This window comes from Argiope bruennichi, chromosome 5 (genome assembly GCF_947563725.1).
Source record: "Argiope bruennichi chromosome 5, qqArgBrue1.1, whole genome shotgun sequence".
NCBI classification, from domain to species: Eukaryota; Metazoa; Arthropoda; class Arachnida; order Araneae; family Araneidae; genus Argiope; species Argiope bruennichi.
Window position 1 is genome coordinate 94,667,791 of NC_079155.1, and position 22,640 is coordinate 94,690,430.

The window sequence follows — 22,640 nt, forward strand, 5'->3', positions numbered from 1 at the left end:
AGCATGTTTCTGTGAGTTCCAGATGGCTTTAGAAATTATGACACATTTCAATTATCGTATCCCTTGATGTTTCTTAAAGCCCCTTTTCGTAATTTTATCTTAGCATTATCGAGAAATTGAACAATAGTTGTGGAATTAAAACAATTACAAATTATTTCTAAAGAAATCATTAATGAAGCAATTAGCAATAATTAATGAATAATCTTTCCTGTGTAACGACAAGACAACATTGTCACATGTGATGGGATTAAATATAGTGCAGACCAATTAGAGAAAGTTAGATCAAAACTTTTCAATCAAAATAGCAATTTAATCCTTCTAATGCTTCTCCAGCTGCTTCCATAGATTTGGAAGTCAGTTTATTTTATGTTGCATATCACATTTGTGTTTAACTTTTATGATTATAAGTGTTCAAGCATAGTATATATGCTATTCTATAACAACAAATAACAATTTAGTGTCAAAAATACCTTAAATTATTTTCAAATGTTGTATCGAAATAGTGGCTTTAAAAAAATCAGCATTTAGAAGGTTAAAAGAAATAAAATCATTTGCGCATGCTTCAGACTCATAAATATCCAAAAAGTTTCTTTGAACATATGGAATGAAATATCCAAGTATTTGGATGGGAAGAGCAAGAAATAAAATAGCAAATATTCAAAACAGAATGTGGCATATAATTGAGGAATCAAATCTATGATTAAAAAAATAAGAATCGGATGAAATAAGAGCTTTAAAGACTACAATCTTTTGTGCCCGCAGGACTGGTGTACATTTTAATTTCGTTGCCTAGGCTTCATATGCCTTCCATTTCTTTCGAACAACTTGATTTACTCGTTGAACAAAATCATCCGTTGCGATCTTAACTTGGAGAATACGGTTTGGAACCAGGTGATGGGATTCCTTGTAGAGTTTAGAGAGATGTCTGTCGTCGCTTTATATAATAAAGTGAGCCATCGATTACTAGAGTGTTTTCCAACGCTAAGTTGTGTTGAATTTACGAACAGCTCACTATTCCAGTTTTTATATTGTCACGAATTTGTAATATTTCTTCCCTGCGCAGTTAGTCTCCTGGTAAGAAAGACAGTTCTACAGATACTGCAATAACTGCTGAATGGCTGGCTATTCCCGGCTTTGGCGACGAACTTGGCGACAAAAATGAAAAATCCGGAATATTTGACGACTCTGACAATATTTCCATTAAGACTCGATTTCCAACGATTGTTCTGGAAACTTTTTGCCTGTTGCGGAAATTACAAAAAGCCGAGAGACGGAGGACTTAGGTAGTCAAGTTGGTTTGAGTTGAAGTGAATATAGCGAATTCACTCTAAACACTGTGTTGTTGCGTTATTTATTACCGATTTGCTATTTGTGAACTACAGCTACTGCATATGCTGTTTAGTGTACGTTACGTCTGTGTTTGGTTACTGTAAAATTCGCGGTTTCGTTTAAATTAAAGATTCTTCATCCGTATTTGAGACGGTTGGACTCTTTTTCCACCAGGACCACATCGAATGGATTTTGTAATTTTTTCATTATGATATTTTACTTTTAGATTTAAAAATAAAGTATATAAGAAAAAGTTGAAGTTTCTCAGCGCATAATAATTTTTGAGCACTTTTTTACTTAGCCGATTTTTTTTCCCCCTTCTTTGCATATTATTTCACTTCGTTTTCTTAAAAAAAAATACCTAATTACTATAAATAAACAAAAGAAGTTAAAAATAACAATATTGCAAATTTTACAAGAAACTAGAAATAATAAACGAGATCCATCCCGTTCCTGCCAAAACCTCAATTAGACATTAAAAAATAAGAATAAAGAAAAAATGAATTTATTATAAAGAATTATTTACAAGTATAGTTACTTAAGCTGTAATAGATAAAATAGCTGTAAAGTTTCTAGTATTTCCCATATCGATGGATCAACTTTCCTATTTGGTTTGATTTGTGAGGTTTACTGACACAAAGGCCAAATTTGGCCACGCTGCACCCAGGATCAGGTTTCATCTTCTAAGAATATTGTCGTCAGTAATGTAATATGAACCTTAACACTTCGCTGACGCTCCTTATTAGTTTGCAAATTCTTTTAATTATCTTTTAAGGAAAGAATATAGAGTGGAAATACCTAAATATCCACCTTCCTAAGATGAAATTTTGGTCAAACTGGTCGGCTAGCTCGTTGCCTAGGTTTCATATGCCTTTCATTTCTTTCGAAAAACTTGATTTACTCGTTGAACAAGAACTGTTGCGATTTTAATATGGAGAATGCGATTTGGAACCAGGTGATTTTTGTCTTTTTTCTTGAATTGAGAAACTAGCCAGGATTCCAAAATAATAATTCCAAATGAGCCAGAAGCTTCAAAGAAACATTAATACACTTCTTATATTACAAGTGGCCATGATCTCCGAAGAAGGCATTGGAAATCTTGTCCACCGATATGGCAAATCACCCAATCCTCACCAATCACCAATTGTCGGTAAATAACCATGTTTGTACATTTTTGATAATAACTAATCTCGTTCTCTACTCTCGTCTTTTTTTATGGTTTATCGGATCTTGAAAAATAAACTGTACACGTATTTTTAACATTTAAATAGAATTAGACATAATTTTCACATAAAGATTTCTTTATACACAATTTACTGGTACTTTTTTAGTATATAACCATATTAATGACCCTAAATTACATTTAACTGATTATTTTAAACGTAGTTAGTAACATGTAGAATTAGGGCTTATGTTTTACTCCAAAAAATATACTACCTTTTTAAAATTTATCATATTGGAAAACGGTATTACTGTAGTAATAATGATTTACTTTAGTAGCGGTTCATAATTGTAATTACAATCCTGTGTATAATAACCCACTTTCACTTCATTACATCACAGACATTTGTCTGTTCGATTTACAACTCTCATTATATAACTTGTAAACTGATTGTGGTAAAATATTATAATAAACTATATTTAACGCAAACTCTGGTGATATTATATAAGAATCACTTTGATATTCGAAAATTTCGGCGAAATATTCCTCAAATCATGATATGGTCTAGCAAACTTAGAGATATATTCTGCAACATGATGCCAAATGATTTATGCAATTACATAAAAACTTTGCATACTGCAACAAATAAATTTGCTTATATCATCACTATGATGAGCTTGTTTTACATCAACGCTCACAATGACTGTTCAAAACTGCGGCCATCAGCAGTAAAATGTGTTAAGTAGCGTCGATGGAATATTCAAAATTGCGTCATCAACAATAATGCATGTGTAAAAGCAACGAAGGAATTGAATCTATGACGTAAGGCATGCTCAATTATACTGATAAACTGACTGATGTTAAGTTTCGGGCAATTTCTGCAAGAGTTTCGTCGATCAGATATGCATTATGGCTGCATGTGTGCATGATTCAACTGGCTTTCTTCTTCTTATTATTATTATTATTACTGGCCATTCACTCAATTGGTAAAATGTGTTCGTGCACACAATTTTGATTATTATATTCATTATTATAAAAATACTTACTCAAAGGTACCATAAAAATACAATGTACGTCTTTTTTTTATCATTTTTATTTCTTGTGTATGTACGTTAGTTACGAGGGTACAAAAAAATTTTTTTTTCCAATATCCTCCTGTATTTCTAATGATTTTCCCAAGATTATTTTAGTTTTAATAAAGAGCAAGGGGGATTGATATAGAAAAATATAGAAAATTGAAAACATAGAAATATTGAAAAATATTGAAAATATAATGCTACTCTGAAATGGAAAAGTAAATTTCTCAATATATCATCAATTTAAAATGTATATAAGTCCCCAATAATCTCATAAACAGAATAGAAGTTTGTATTTAGAAATTCAAATTCACAATAATTTTGTATTAGCTGTATTTGCATTGTAAATAATCAAAATCAATCCCGAATATTTAAGAATTAAATTAAACCCTTCAAACTTGAGGGGGGGGGGTGAATATTAGCATCAATAAAGTAATAAAATTAAAAAGAATCGGCTTTGAAAGAGTAAAAATATTTTCAATTTATTTTATAATTCACTAACAATTATATATCATAACAAACGACATGGAAAACCATCTGTACAAATGGTTGAAATGGCACAAATAGTTTTGAAAAATTTGCTATACCATGAAATGGATTTAAAGGTGTGAATTCAAATTTCCACAAATGTAATAGGCTTATTATGATATGCTGTAAGGTTTGGGAAAAAATAGTAATACTTGGGAAATATTTTGTTTAAAAAAATATATCAATCCAATTCTTTTATAATTAGTCAACAAACCTATTCAATGCAGTAAAATTAACATAAATTAAACATAAAAATAACATAACATGCAAATAAAATTAACATTAATCATAACATTACAGTAAAATAATACATGAGTAATGCTAAGTATTTGCATTATTATACAAATATAAATAAATGCAATATAGCGGTTATTGCGCAGGGGTGTTTGTGGGACCCCAAAAAATCCCCTGAAACTTTTACGGACTTACTACCGACATTTTGGAGTTTCGAGAAGGGGGGGGGGACAAATGAAAAATTACGATTATGAAGTATTGAATGACCTAATTATAAAAGTTCAATGAATTACTTTTTTTGCAAAATTAAGACCTTTGAACCCAGGTCACGTGATCGCACATCTGGTCGAACGAAGTCTCTCCCTTTTTTTTTCTGCCGCGCCTACTTGCCGAAAAGAATCCAGAAGAGAATGTCCGAGAACCGGAGGAATGAGTCATAACTCGCAATAAGGAAAGAACAAAAAAAGAAGTTTTTTCCCCCTTTTCACGCATTATCACTGCCTTTGGAGAAAGGAAGGAAAAGTTTTCACCACACACACTGACCTTGCATTTTCTGCTTTCAAAGCAAACAAAATTACCCAGATCAAAATAAATAATTCATTATTATTCCTACTTCATTTTGAACGACGATCCCCGGAATTTCCGGGTATCGAAGTTCAAAATCCCCGGAATTCCGGGGTTTCCCCGGAGCACAAACACCCCTGATTGCAGCAATTTAAAGCTTAAAAATATGCCATTTTAGCAACAGATGAGTGGAACTTTTTTGTCTAAGTGAAAAATATTTCACTAATTATGAATAACTGGATCGGGATGGGGGGGGGGGCGAATAGAAATTTAAACTTCGTAATTTTATTGACTCAAATAACAAAAATAATTTAAATTCTTTAAAAGAAAGTATATAGTTAGCCTAAATGATTTAAAAGTTAACTGTTGATCCATATTTGGAATGGGCACTATATACAGAAAAAATTCTGTAGTAGTACAAACACAATGCGAAATACAAAATACTACAACGTTGCAAAACACAAACAATCCCTAATACAACAATTCGCGTCCCTTAGGTTGCGAGTTCGAACTTCGCCGGCCGAAGATTCCCCGCGTGCTTGGTGGCTGACGCGCGTATAAATTTGTCGTGGTCACAAAGTCCTCCATGTCGAGAGTAATACACTGGGGGTACTGGATCAGGGGTGATCGTTCTCTGATTCAGGTCTAAATTACGATCTGTGGATGAGTGAATGAAATGCGTGAATGAAGTCCGCTCCGTAAAAAGGGTTGTGACGTGTGTGTAGCTAAGTCGTTCTCTTGGCCCTAGATGGCGCTACTATAAAAACAAGAGACGCTCCCCCACCGGCTTAATATCGCTGTCTTCGTTATAGCGGGATTGTTCATGGCAAGTGCCATAAGAAACAACATCACAATTAAAAAAAATTATAAGCGGATGTTACCAGAAAGCAATGCCATTTCAAAATGTAAAGGAAAAACAACATTCATACATTAAAACAATCTACCTAGTAACTTTGTAACCTTCCCTTAATAATTATATATGCTTTACAACTTCTCTCATTGAATGTGAGCAACATTTTTTTTAATGTACACACAAGAAAAAATCTTGCATTAATGACCACGCTTTTCGGCTAATAACCACTTATAAATCACTTAATTACTTTTTCAACCATTCTTTAAAACAAAAACACCACCGATATAATTCAGCATTAACAAGCGAGAACAGAGACAAATCGTATACAATGGCTGTAATCATCACAAAAAAAAAATAATTAATTAAAATAAAAAAAAAATTAGCGTCAATAATACATGAGAAAATTAATTACATCATTTCTCGGAGAAAGCAAAAACACAAAAACGTCTGTAGCAGACCGATAAAATCTTCAATGAGAGACTGACAATCTGAAAAGATTTAACGCAGAAACAAAATATGCCCGGCATGTTACCAAGGAAAATGAATACACTATTAAGAAAAGGCATCCAACTATATATGCAAAAAGACTCGATGTTAAACTATCCTTTAAAATAAAAATCCGTCATTTTCAAGGTTAAAAATCCACCACTGTAATCCGACGCTAAGGTCACCTCGAAAAGCTGTTTTTCGACTTTGAGTTATTTTATTCATTAAATTTTTCCTTTTTTTTATTTTTTCACCAACTGCTGTTAAATCGCTTTCAACCACACTAACGTAATTATTATAACGATTTTTTCCATCTCCACTGTCTGGTATGATGATTGGTATTTGAAGTTGTTCAGACATCGTTTTTCGCTCAAACGTTTCTTTCAAAGCGACTGCACAATAATAGAATAATCTAGACACTAAAGCCAGGAAGAATCAGCGAAATTCAATAGAAAAATAATTTGCTTTGGTTAATATTTCCAATGAATATTAATGCTTTGCATTCAGGCAAGAAATTAGACGCATTATTATAATACGAGAGTATAAAGATTTCTTTTAGTACTCAGAATTCTCAGAAATAGTTATAGGTTTGTTACAATTCCTAAGTTTTTGTACAATAACAAAATTGTTACTGTACGATTAAGAATGTGAAAAATGATGCTTTTTACACAATGACAGCCAGATTGGACATAGGAATGAAAAGGGTTAAGAAATAAGCTTCTTTTTAATACCGATACATAAATTTAATTGGTCAAAAAAAATTTTAATTCACAAGCTACTATTTCAGATAACTTAAAATTTATTCAGGCACCCCAAAATTATATTATTCATGTAAACGATTAAACAATGTTGTAACTACTTATTAAAAAAACCCAATGAAGTTTTTGGCTACAACTTTAATATGCTATTAATGTAATTAAATATAGTCACGTGAATCAGATTTTTAAAAAACAAGCGAAAAACAAAATTCCAAATATTTTTTTTTAAATCCCCATATGTAACAAGATGGGAGCGATATTATATATGTGTGCGTAAAAAAGATATTTTAGCAGTTGCGGGGCAGAATAGAAGTAACTTCTAGAATTTTAACTTCAATTTATTTCATTCCGGACAGCATAATGTGAACAGAACAAACAAAAAAACAAAAAAAAAACGATCATAAACGGTGCGTTTGTCTACACTGCGACACAAGAGCAAAAGAAACCAAAATTTTTCTCTTCACTGATTTTACTATGAGATTTTGATAGGGATATCTTTAATATGTATAATCTTAGGAAAGGGAAATTTAGGTATCTTTAAAAGAATGTGCTAAACATTAAGGACTTTTATTCCTTCACTCGGAGCGTGAGAAAATGCCGAGACTTGCAGTTTTATAGAGCGCGTGCAGCATTAATTAAATATACAAAGTGGAACTGGATCAAGAAGTAAGAGACCATTTTAGAATGAAGTTACTACGGTCTAAATAAAGATAAAAATTAGGAAATTAATTGGGATTTAAATTAGATTAAGAGAAAGCATTACATATATGCACAAGCTTTTCTCAAAATTTATCAACCACTTTAATTATATACACAGTCATAACAATCAGTAACCTATGTTAAAGTAAAATAGCTCAAATTAATTTACACAAGCAAACAATTTTGTCAGCTACTAGAAATCCTCAAAATGCACACCCTTATTGTCCAGACCATGTTGATAAAACTGACCGATGTAGCTAAATTGCAAATGGCACTAAACATATTCTTTAGCATTTGAAAGCATGCTCTTTAAACGGATGCTTTAATCTTATTAAATGTTTTTCTTTATAAACAATGAAATGGTAATCCATCAGGATGAGATCGGATCAGCGGAGAAATTAACGCTTCCTTAATTATTTATTCAACAAAATCTCACTCTGACAAACAATCACAACCGGATCACGTAAAAATTGCAAAAGTTCATTCTGCTAGAAGCAGCATTTTTCAACCTCAAACATCTTTTGAATACATTATGCATTTCTGTTCTAAATCCAAGCAAACATAATCAGTGAAGCAGACTCACAAAGCGAAATCCAATTAATTCATATGCTGACAATCTTCCATACAACAATTAGTATCTACAAATTCTAAATTTTATCCCACTATTAAACAAGGATTATCAACTGCCGTATAGCTGCAATTATAACGACTGAATAAATCATTATTCATTAAAAAAGGAATTTTTTATAACAAAAAGTTTGCATTGAATAATTAATTAGAATAATTACTTTCTAATTAATAACTTTCGATAGTTGAGAAAATTCTGCAAATATGCTCATTAACATGAATTTTTGATATATGGTATTAAATTTTTTCAGATAATCTCCCTAAACATTTAACGCCTGGGAATACATACTTTTATCCACAGTCACAAAAGGACTATAAAGTTGACGAATGGCAGTAATTACACCAACTAATAGTGCCACTTTTTCGTAAAAAATTAATTTTAATATAAAAAAATAAGTTTTATATTAATTACAATCATGGAACTTTCGATTGCTAATTAAATGCTACATTTTAATTTTTATTACGAATTTTTTTATACACGTAGAGTTTTATGTAAATTGTTCAAACTGGAGCATTGTATTTTATTTCCTTCCACTAGGTCACGGCTTGCATCATCTTTAAAATACGAAATTCAAAAAATAAATAAACAGTTTCAACACAGCAAATCAAGAAAGGCATTGTGAGGTTCTGAGTGCCATTAAATATGTTACAGTTCATAGTTGCATACTTTGCATGTTCATACGTGGCTAAAGTATATAATGATTAATCCACAAAGCTGTCGCGTGTACATGAGAAATGAAATGATCCTGTTTCCTCCTTTAGATAAAGATATGTTCAAACAATGCATTCGGTTTTTTGCAACAGAGCTTACGTTAGCGTATAAAATGCTCCAAGATTGGTTCGGCATAAAACGATGTTCAAACAACATATCACGTTCAATCTCACTAATGTGCATCAAAATGCTCCAAGACTGGTTCTATACAAAGCAATGTATCACATTCATTGTCACAAAATTTAGTTGACGCTTCAAGAAATTCCCTGTCTGGTTCTGTGCAAAACGATGTTCAAACGATTAATCGCATTCATTGTCTCAGAGCAAGAGCTTAAGTAGGTATATAAAAATGCACCAAGACTCCTTTATAGAGCCAAGAACGTGGTGCTCGCATCGATAGTGATTTGCAATTCTAACAATGCAATCTATTAAGTGACATAGTAAATAGCATCTGTCTTTCCATCCATCATCTAGTCACCAAGCTACAACGATTTATGGGATACCAATATCAAAAATATGCGATTAGCAACCCTGATACAAAACTTCCAATGTCATCACAATGATTAATTTAAAACAGTGCTTGCCTTAGTAAATAGCTACCTACTTATTGTTGTACATATAATGGGCTACCTACTTATTGTTGTACATATAATGAGCTACCTACTTATTGTTGTACATATAATGAGCTACCTACTTATTGTTGTACATATAATGAGCTATCTACTTATTGTTGTACATATAATGAGCTATCTACTTATTGTTGTACATATAATGAGCTATCTACTTATTGTTATACATATAATGAGCTATCTACTTATTGTTGTACATATATTTTGGTTAATTCTACTTATTGTTGTACAAATAATGAGCTATTTACTTATTGTTGTACATATAATTTGGTTAATTCAACTTATTGTTGCACATACAAGCTGGTATTTAACAATCTTTTTGACATAAAAAAGAACCGATTCCAGAATTTCTAATATATCTAAATAGCTTAAAAGCTGCATTTATGCAAAAAAAAAAAAAAACAATGTAAAGGCATAAAATTGAACAGAATAAAAAAAAAATAAATGCAAGACCTTATGCATATTTCAATATGGTGAAATAGAATATTTCTTTCGTAATCATCTCGCATATCAAAAATTAATGATTATTTACTTGATAAAAAATTAATACAAGAACTCCTATCTGATTAGCAAATATATGTAAATCATCAAAGAATTTATGCTGAAGCTATGAAAATAATATTAAAATGTTTACATCAACATTTCAAATAACAGAAGCAATTAAATCAAATAAGGAACTTTCTCTAAATCTCCCAAATATCGATACAAACTTTTAATAACGGTCAATGCTTCAACATATCTGAGAAATACTTTCATTTGTGCTGCATTTCACAACGGAACAAAAATATCTTATTCTTCAATAACAGCTGTTTTTGAATCCTAAAACACAGCATTTGGAAGATTTTGCACATAACATAAAATTTACAAATAATTATTATATTATTATTATATTAATTTCCAAATAATTATTAATATTAAACACAATTTCAATTCTGAAACTCGGCCATTCTTCATGAAAGGATTTATTTTATATATGGAAAGAACCTAATTAATGTAATTAAAAAATAACATTAAAAAAGTTTAGGTGTTCGTCATCTGCCTGCTCTTTTGATTATTTTTAATTTAATTATAAATTATATTAATTATTAATTAAATTTTATTTTAATTATAAATCAAATTTTAATTTTTTTTTTTAAAAAATGAGAAAAATTCAAAATCCAAGCCAATATGGTAATATTTTTGTCTTATCTTTATTTTTAAAATCTGCTCTTAAATATATAGCATCAAAATACACATTAAAGATGTAACCCTTCGGATCGCGCTTCAATATAAAATCAGCTACTAAATACTGAAAGCATTTTTATAAAATATACTTAAAAATTTCAAATATTTATTAAAAGAAAAAAAAATATGTGGTAATAAAATAAGCATCACTATAAAGCTGTTAGAAAAATGTTACATTTTTTAATTCATTCCTAATTAAAAATCTAGTTGAACAATTTGAAAAATTCTTAATAAGCACTTGCTATGCGAAAAGATGCCAAATATGATAAACTATTTCTAATAGTGTCCCCCTAAGTTTTAAACGACTTTTATCATGTAATTTAGAGATAGTATGTCAGCTTATAAACTTTATCAAGTTAAAAATAGCAAGAAATTGTCACTGCGGCTGAGAAAACTGAAAACGATTTTTTATCAATAATTCAATAGGTCAATGAGGAAAGGGTAACGGGTAGAGGTTCAATATATTCCGTTTGATTTCAAAGATGTATATATAAAAAAAAACGATACAAGTCAGACTTCAACCTCAGTATGCCTCAATAAAAATCTAGCCAACAAAAAATGCCACACTTTCATTTCATCATATGTCCTTGACCCATGTATTATAAACTCGATGAGCATTAAATTAAAATGAAAACGATCATAAATTGCAAGTTTGAAAAAGATCTCGTTAACATGATTTTTTTTACAAGCGGGAAAATGGAAAAGAAATTTGTTCAATAAATAATTTGAGATAAATGCCTGAAATCCACTCTTAAGTGCTGCATTAAATTCAGGAAGAAAATAAGGGGAAATCGATATCACGTGACATTCTATTGATCGATTTATTTTTTTAAAATTTGATATAAGTAAAAGAAACATATGAAGAGATTATAGATTTCAATACCAGATTAACGCATGAAAAATTTCTTCATTTTAAATCCTTTTGAGAGACATTTAATCCTTTCAAAATCATTAAAATTAGAAACAAACATATACCTTGCCTTCTAACCTTTTTCCTCATCTGTATTTATTTCTTTATCTCTTAACGAGCTCATTAGGCAAAATACCACTCATTCAATTAATGAATCCAATTGAAGTTGAACAGTTTCTTGAACGAGGATTTGAAGGTCATCGTTGAAGGAGAAATGATTAAGAGATTCTGTCGTAAAAGAAGAGCGACAATTTTTATTTACTTCAGCGACTCGCAGAGAAAATATTCATTAATCGGCAAGTTTGGTTCTTTTCTAAATTAACATTAAACGTCGCTATTTTCCTGGCGTAATGAGAGGAAAGAACAAATTTTTTTTGCTGTTATTATAACTGAAAATAAAAATGTGGCATTATTTTAAATAGGTTCAATTTATGTAACGACACTGCACTAACTATATATACATTCATGCAAACAATTTTTCAGCAGAATCATGACCGAAGACAGAGAAGACAGTTCCGAATTTTAAAACTTCACTTTTATTCCATCCCAGGAGACATAATTTATGTATAAGCAGAAGCGACGAGCACATCAACATAGAACGACAAGAGCAAAAAAGGGAAAGGTTATGAAATATTTACCCCTGAGATTATATACTGTGAGATTTGGATAGGAATAGAGAATTATAGGGATCTTTTTTAAAAAAAAAAATTAGTTTGGCTTACAGCTTTTTCTCCCTTCACTCAGAGTGTAGGAACTTGTTGACTTCAGCAATTTTAGAACTTGTGTTGAATTAATTACAAAAAAAGGTGGATTTGGATCAGGATCTCAGAAATAAGAAAACATTTTAGAATGAAGTTAATATGAGCTAAATTAAGCTAAAAATTGGGAAATTAATTAAGCTTAAATTAAATTTTAAAATATCATTACTATATACATGATGATATTTTAAAATCTAATTTAAATCTCAATTGATTTCCAAATTTTTATCTTAAATTAGTTCATATTAATTTCATACTAAAATGTTCTCTTATTTTCTGATCCAATCCCACTTTTTTCATTTAATTCATTCTACATCACTCTAGAAAACTGATACTCTGAGTGAAGGGATAAAAATACCTAATGTTTACAGCATTCTTTTAAAGATAACCAAAATTCCCTTTCCTAAGTCGACACGTGTCACTGAAGACTGTGACAAAGACGACACGTGTCACTGAAGGGAAAAACTGCTGTCGTTTTTGCTCTTGTATCGCGATGTAGACTGACGCACCTTTTTAAATTGTTTGGAATGTGTACAAATTATGTCTCCGGGAGTGAAATAAAGCGAAGTTAAAATTTCAATTAGCCTTTTTTATTCGGCCGCGTAACTTAAAATATGACATATGTTTACACTGTGTGTGTGTCTGTGTGTGTGTGCGTGCGTGCGTGCACGTGCATGTTCTATCCGCATATTTATTTAACGAATAAAATCTGCTCCTGAGGTTACTAAACATAAAAACGGCAAAAAATAAAATTTGTGAAGAATCTAACGAAGCTAAATTTAATTAAATAGATTATTAAGCGAAGATATTTAAAACTCTCAAGTATTTACTGGCGCAAAATCTACTCACAAAACCGATTCAGGTTAAAAATATTTTCTACTCGATACTTTTTGACCGTGTTGCAGGGACCAATTTTGATTTATAAAGCTGGGATGAAAATCCAAAATCTATGAAAATAGCATTAATAGAATATATATTGTTAAAAATATAAATTAAAAGAGATCTGAAATTCTAATAAAACACATCGTGTGATAATATCTTAGATTTCATTCGCCTTATCCTTATTTTCAGAATTTACTCTTTTATTATAATGCTATCATAACATACACTCACAAAAAAAGTATCAATATGCGTCAGAAAAAGTATAGCTACTAAAAGGCAGAGAGAGGTATTTTAAAAATATACTTAAATTTTTAACTTAAAACTTTCAAAATTCAGTAAAATAACAGAAAAAATAATTAGAGTTATTAAAGGAAGAATATTCAAAAATCGATTGTTTTTAATCAGAAATCTGGAAAAAAATGGAAAACTTAAATAACATCTATTATTCAAGAAATAAACTATGAGCCAAATTTGGTATTATATCCAACAATCTACCTTGCAGAGAGTCTTGAACGAATTTGGACCATACATCATGTAATTGACAGAAAGTATGCAAAATTATAAATATTATCATATTAATAAACTGATAGTTAAAGAAATAATAGTACGCAAAGTTAATAATTATAATTTAATGGTAATGATGCAGATGATTTTATAATGAAATCAAATTACACTCGTATGATGCTCATTAAATACGCTCAACCTATTTAGAAATAGAACCCAGGTGGAAAAGCATAGCGCTGACTCACAAGCGTCATGTACGCATAATGCCATGCTAATTTATTCCACTGTACAAAAAGCAAAATCACAACACCAAATAAATCTGTACTTTCAACTTCAGCATTCAAAGGTTAGCTCCCAATTACCTTTTTAAAAAAATGATCGCACATCCATTACATAAAGGAATTCTTATTAAAATACCATCGCAAGACACTAAACTAAATCTAACGACACAAAATTTCCAAAACGGTTATTTTACAAATACCAAAAACAATAATCAAAGAAAAAAATTTAAACATCAAAAGATCCCGTCTTTTAAAACGCGAAAACATTTAAAACAAAATAACTCAACCAAGAACCGTGCGTGTATTTTGTATTTTTCCCAGCAAGAATTTACATGGAAATTTATTCAATACTCCAAAAGCAGAAATGAAACCAAACGAGAAAAATTGATGTGAAACTAGTAATAAAATTCCCATACAATGCACTTTTGAAAGTGAACCGTAAAACAGCTTTTACATCGTAAATATTCATTTTAGAGAAATACAGGATTCAAGTACCGGAGACACCATTTCCTTTCGCATTCCGCGTCCTTGGCATTTAAATACATTCGAGTCGGTTTATCAGGGAATATGTAGCTCGGGAAAATCTGCTCGTGCCGCTAAATGTCACGTAAGGCAAACAGAGACCCTGCTTCCAAAGCTCCAATTGAGACCTCGGCATGGATACAATATTTTAAAATGCAATGCAAAGTGGTGTATGATTTTAAAATCTATCTAACATCGATGCCATTAAATTTTTACAAAAGGACAAACAGAAAAACTAATCAAAATGCTGATAAACGAAATGACTCATGAAATTTCTGTACAATTTCTCCAATCATGCCACAATAACTAGAGTCATTTATTGAATATGAATTGGATAAGTTTTAATTTGGTTGTTAGTGCTTATTAGTTGATATACCTGCCACTACTTGGAATTTAAATACTTACTTGCACATATTTTTAATGCAAAATTTATACTTTTTTAATTATTATAATACATAAAATCCTTTTATTACATCATATTACTCGACCGATTGTTTTCGGGTTTTAATCACTTGGTAACAGCAAGAAAATGAAGGCTATATCAGTTCTTTCTTCCAGTTACTTTAAGGCATGTTTAAATCATCATTTTAAATCAATAACAAATTTCAATATTATATATGTTTCAAAAATTGGTGGCAGAGTACATAAAAGTCATACTGTAACCACATATTAAAATCGTTTGCGTTTTATTTTTTAAAACTTAAGGAAAAAAAAATGTACAGAAAGGATAGTAATTGGATATCGCTCAAAAAGTGAAATTTCGAATTTTGAGATGGTATTAAAACATTTATTGAACACTAATTCTGTAACTGAAAAAAAATCGACAGTATTTTTTCTCTAATCCTAAAGAATAAGTAGGTAAAATGTGGTTGAAATAAACCCAGTCGTTTAGAAGATGTGGAACATACAAACTTACATATATGCATAAACAGCTGTAATGACTTGTTTATATTAATATTAAGGTAACAGCCATGTTCGGCTACATTATATCAAGCATGCGATAAAACAATATCGAATGCTGTATATCAAATTAGATTTTTATTGAAATTAGGGGGGAAATGCACGGAAATTGGCACCATTATGAGGGCAATTCTTTTTATCTTTAAGATAGTATAAAAATTAATTTTGTAAGAAAATATTTTCGGAAGATTTAGCTGAAAAATGCCAAAAAAAAAAAAAAACTTTCATTAATTAGAAAAGTTGGTAGAGAACGCAAAGCTCGGAGATCCTGTGTACCAGATTTTATCAAGATTGGATAAAATCTATAGATCCGTACAAAACACATACAAATCTTCATCTTTATTTATATACATATAGCAAATGTTTTTTTCTCGTAATAATGAAAACTGTTTTGATGTTTTTCGGGAACTGCATTGATTATTAACAGTTAGGGATTCAAAAATAATTTTCAAGTCTTACTTTCGATTGCTTTTTTAATTAAAGCTTCTGGCACTTTGTTGGAAGCTCTCTTTAGTTGTTTTGTCTTCCATTTGATAACTGCATTCCCTTATTAGTTATGAATAATAGGAGAATGGAAGGAAACGATGCAAAAATGCGATTTTTTCCCTTATATCTCCGAATAAAAGGATCTACCTTTGCCTACCGCTTGCCAAAAGGTATATTTTAAATGACTGATTTGCCATTTTTTATTAATCCAAAATTAGAAATTCGACTGTCAAAAATACAAACAAACATTTATTTTTAAATAAATGAAACATAGAACTGCAACATTCCAACTTTCTGTTTTAATGCAAGAATTTAAACAGATTTCATTCTTCATGTGATATCTAATCCATCAACAATGTAATCCAATTTCTTTTAGACTTTAAATATTCATGGCAAGCGCTTAAAAAACGATTTCTCTGTCTACGCGGAGCGAAAAAAAATTAACTGAAAGAGTACAGCGATTCTGAATAGTATCTATATCTGGTGCTGAGCATATTAGTTCTACAGTATAATTTCTTTAAAGAAGATACTATTGGGAATATAGTAATAGCGGTGCTGTATTTTAAACTTCTTTCCACAACAGAAACATTTTTCCCGCTGGTCTCAGTTTAAAAATAACAAAGGATAATTAATGTTAATTAAAAATTAATTATAAAAATATTGTGCCAAAACTTTTTTTTTCCCATAAATCAATGCGAAAATAATATACCTTTACATGTATCTTTTTAAACCTTAAATTTTGCATTTTTTTCATTATTTATTAGGATTCGTTATTATTAAAACTTTAATGATTAAATTCATTGTTATTTTAATCCGGTAATAAAATTCATTCGTACAAAAAAAAACAATTTTTGAATTAAAAACTTAAGTGTTTTTTGCAAACTTTTTTAAAATAAAAAAAATTATGAACTATTACAATAAAACAATTTCTATTGCAATGAAATGATCTAAAATATCATAATATATATAACTATGAAGATAAATTTTTTCGCGTTTTGGGATTTTAAAAAAAAATCGAGGAATTATCTATATACGATTATTCAAACTAGCATACTGCAGTTAAGTAGTGCAATTTTATTTGTACGTTTTTAAATTATTTTTTTAAAAAGTAAGAATTTTGAAAGTTAAATACTTAAAAAAGAAACCTGTATAATTAACAACACAAGTACACAGTTTATCGTATTTTGAAAAAAAATTTCCCACTTTTTAAAAAGATTTTTTTTTCTAATCAACAAATTATACTACAAAACAGGAAACACTTTTTCAATTTTGTTTAATATATATTAATATTATTGTTTAATATATATATATAATTATATAGTTAATATTAGTTTATTAAGTTAGTATCACTCTTTCATAAAATGATTTTGAATTTATTTTACCTTTACAAACATCGAAATTATTTTAAGCAGCCAAACATTTTATTATCAAGATATCTAGAACCATTATTAATGTAAAGCAAAGTTTTCAAGAACAAACTAATCGTTTGTATTAGTCATTAAATGAAAGAAATAAACAGAAAAATATAACTAATTTATGATCTTTTTTTTCTCCTCGAACATCAATTCTTTTAAAAATTGCGCTTAAAAATGAAAATTAAGCATAATGATTAGAATGAACAAATGAAAGAAGGAAGCATAAAACATTATATTCAAGGACACCTATGCAAATATCAATAATCATTATCATCAGTTTTGAATGCAGTTTGTTAAAAAAAAAAATCTCGCGTGCATGAAGGTCTTTTTTATTAATTCATTCAGAATTTCCTTTGCATATTTAATAATTAACCGGTGCAGCCGCCATTGTCGGTTCCAAATCAAGAAATAAATTCTTTTTCTCTTAATTTTTTTAATAAAATGTAGAGGTAAATCTGAAGAGAAAAATGAAAACTTCAATCACAAAAAATGTTCACATTTCAGTATTAAAAAAATTCGAAAGGAAAATTTTTATTGGAAAATGTTTCTAACACAATTTAGTTTGCTGTAACCATTTTTTCTTTCCTCCACAAATTAATTTTCTGTACACAGCCAAGGAAGAAGAGAAATACTTCGATTCTGTAATAATGCATCAATTAAATTACAAACAAAATAATAACTTATATAATAATAAATACATATTAAAGGGACAAAGCTATAAAAGGCAGAAATTATACGAATTGCAGCGTGTTATTATTCCTTTTTTCCAGCAAGCCAATAAAACTAAATTTCTATAAGATGCAAAAGCAGGCACTAATGCGTTAATTTTTCTAATTGCACTTTCCATCAATTCTAATTTGATTTGATTTGTTTGGGGTTTCCTGGCGCAAGAGCCATGATGTTCACCATATTGCGCCAAGCAAAAAGTAAAATTATGTCATTTTCAAACAATCATAGAAGGGAATTTGAGGAGAAACTCTAAAATGTAATCAAGATTTAAATAAATGGAAAAAACTGCATGGACTTTAAAAATGCAAAGAGTTGGACATGAGGATTATTATCAAGCAAGGAAGATAATGGAGTGCCAGACTTTTTAAAAAAACTGAAAACGCTGGGAATTGAAATTGGGGCAATCTAACAATATATATTGGACAGACATTTGACAGTGACATCTCGAACACAGAAGCGGTTGTTCACCTAGCAACAAGTGAATATGGGTGAATCTAATGTGTAGAATGCGCCAACGAGTTAAAACAGTATCTGCTTTTTTGTTCGCTAATGATAACCAAGCTTGCACATGGGGGGTTGATAACATGAAGTTTATTGTTTGTCTCCAAATCCCACTGTCCCTGCCATTTACAGTAAAGAAGCATTTTAATAATTTGAATAATCTAATCTTTTCTTTTAATAATCTAACTTGATACAGACAGATTATAGAGACGTTCTAATAGCGAGAAAACGTGTAAATAATATTATAAAATATAAAAAGAGACTAAATACAATGGCGCAAAATACTATGATGGTGACCACACTGCAAGACAAATAATTGTAGAATAAGCAAAAATAAAAATGGAAAATTTAATTGTTAAGAAAAGTTACAAGACGTCATAATTTTTTTATGATTTAAGGGGCGACAGCCTTTAAGTTGAAAGGGGGAACATAACCGGATTATAAATTTGAATCATGGGAAATGAATTATGAGACAAGAACAGATTTTGTTTATTTTTTTCTATTCATCCTTTTTTCCTGAAGGTTATTGCTTATTCTGAAGGATATGTTGTATTGAAATGAAATTTTATATTTTCCGAGAAATGAAACAATATTTTTTTAGGATATTTTTTACACTTACCGAGACAGGAAGAAGTATCTTTAAGGGTATTTTGCACAGAAAAGAAATTTTGTGCTTTCTAAGAAAGTAATAAAATAGATCTGGAAAATCTGACAATGCTAAGAATATCGTTAATTTGAACAAACGGAGTTAATTAAAATCGGATCATATCTGAATTATAATACTTTCTCATATAAAAAGGTAAAGAAAGCATATTAATTATCAAAAGACTGCATACGAATATATGATGAACTTCCAAATTTTGTTACCTCAATCAATATCTATTTATCATATAAAAAGAATTTATGTAAACATTGCATTTCATTCGCGTTGTGATTGGTAGATAGTGAGTCACCAGACAAATGACACTTGAGGTTTGTTTTGCCAATATTGTTTGAAATATTTAATGAAAATTATTATTACTGCGTAATAAAGTATTTATGTTGCACTTGACGATGAAATGGTGACAAAAAAAAAGAAAAAGTAAAGCCACGAAATTAACAGCAAATGAGATTAAAACAATATTATTGGTGAATTCTACTTTTAAGCACACCGTTTGTGGCAACACTGATGAATAACTTTCCGATTTGTTTATGTTTTCCGACTAACCAAAATTTTTCGTCTCTCCGCCAGCGATCGTCTGAATATCTAAGCAATACAAGTGTTAACCCTGCATTGTATTTTTTGAATATATTGTTGTATCACTGTATAATATTTAATGAAGATTCCAGCGATATCAGATGAAAAATAAATGCAAAGAAAGACCGGGCGAGAATCTGGCAATTTAAAAAGAAAAGCTGATCATGAAGATGGCGGCAAAACGTGAAAACTGATTCAATATTTAGTTATTGGAGATATAAACAAAGCATGTTCTCAATGTGAGGCTTCGAATTTTGAATCGGAAGTAAGCCAATCGGAAAATGTTTATTCTCGTCATGGTAAGATTAAGCTTCCAGTATCGAACGAATGGCCAGTGAAGTTTTAACTTCCTAACTAGAACTGACAAACATCGCACACGGTATCGCATACACATGTATCTGTATAATACAAATCAATATCATTTTTGTTACTAAGTTTACCCACATGTGTTTCCCTTCTTTCAACAAAAAATACAAAATACATGTATATCATTCTTCAAGTACTTTAGGTTAAAAATAAAAATAATTTTTAAGTATACAGAAATTAAGAGTGAAAATAGCAGGAAATTAAAGTAGTATAATGAAATGATTTAAATTTCTTGAATAATTTAACTAAAAAATATCTAATTTCGATCGAAAACAATATATTAAAATTTATCGAGTTGATTCATTTGTACAGAAATTTTACAGACACCAAATGAAAGTATCTGGTTGCATTAAAACATGGTTCTTTTTTGACATCATAAGAGATAAATGACATCATTACGCACAGGAATACATAGAAATCGATGGAAGAAGAATCCAAAAAAAAAATCATATGAAACATTTTTAAAAGCTTAAATGTACAAAAATCATCTACTTAGAGAAGAATATAAAGTTGCTTTCAGTGCTTTTAATTTTTTTAAAAAATGCAATGCTTGAAAAACATTTATTTTCTCAAAATAATCATTAACTTTTAAAAAACATTATAACCAATACAGTTCACTCACTGTTGAAGAACACCAATTACTTCAAAAAAGAAATCCAACAATAGAAATGAATATACACTGAATATTTCACTGTTATACAGTTTATATTGATTCAAACATTATTTTACGACAGTTTCATAAGAATAAACAAATAAATCGAACTAAAAACTACATACAATACAATAAAGCACCGTTTATAAGTTTCTCAATAATACGACATTTACATTTATGCCTCGTTTCCTTCAACTATCGCAATTCATTTGCAACCACTGTATCACTGTAATTATGAATTACTCCACTTCGAAGACATAAAGGATACTAAACACCAATTATAAGTCAATATATCCTTTTTTTAAAATTTGAATTTTCTGTCTATCATTATTTCTCCGTTCCTTTTAAAGATGAATTGTGATACCGATATAATGACTTCTGAATATTCGCAATATGTAAATCAACAGAAAACAAACTATGGCGCTAATTTTAGCAGGACAGAACGTGAAGTTATTTTATTTCGCTTTTAAACACGCAACGAACTCCACTGAAAAATTTCAAATTAATTTTATCTGTCAAAAAAACTAAAAAAAAAGCATTGGACGACGAATAAAAATTTTTTTTGTCAATAGGTACTTACCTATCAGCATATTCATCGCATAAAATAAAAATTGTATAATAGGTACTCAAGATAGATAATAAAGATATTTTCTCACAATTTTATGATAAATGCTTCATTTTAAAATTTTATTTCACGTTTTACAATAACATGCAAAATGACACTTGTACTGATTTAAAAAAAACCTTGATAATTATTATTATTAAAATTTAATTATTTGTATTAACAGAATCTGCAACAACATTTCAACTGCACCTGTAATAACCACAATTGTTTATTGAAACTTCGATTACATATATTTTAATTCATACGTCGATTTCACGAATTAATTGTTTATTGAAACTTCGATTACATATATTTTAATTCATACGTCGATTTCACGAATTAATTGTTTATTGAAACTTCGATTACATATATTTTAATTCATACGTCGACTTCACGAATTAATTGTTTATTGAAACTTCGATTACATATATTTTAATTCATACGTCGATTTCACGAATTAATTCGACTATATTACCTCTGAACACATGCATTTTGCTTTCTGTATTTAGATTTTTTTTTTAAATATTGCAATCTAAAGTGTTTTTTTTTAAACTGAGTGTAAAATAATAATTGCCAAATATTAAAAGTTAATGGGTCTTAAGACTATATTTTTTAATGATTTTCTTGAAGTTGATAAGCAAGAAAAAATCTTTACGAATTCCGTAAAGATACATATGCAAATAAATAATACAATGTTTGACTAAAAGTTCTGAAGCCTATCAAAAACAAATAGATTGTAATATTTATCCGGAATTATTAAAAGAAGATTTTAAAAATTCAAAGTAAGAATCTATTCAATAAAGAAAAAATTATTTATTATTAAATTAATTTTATATTGCCTTTTGATTCATACTTTCATTTGTACCCTTTTTACCTAACCTATAATTAAGCAACTAATTGATATAATTATTTTATTATTATTATCTACACTTCAAAAAATAAAATATTTTAA

General features: G+C 29.4%; 1 long non-coding RNA gene across 1 annotated transcript in view; it reads right to left on the reverse strand.

Annotated features, from left to right (window-relative positions):
• LOC129969537 (uncharacterized) overlaps positions 1 to 22,640 on the reverse strand; it is an 82,902-nt gene that overhangs the window by 21,249 nt on the left and 39,013 nt on the right. The gene's annotated exons all lie outside the window — the stretch shown is intronic.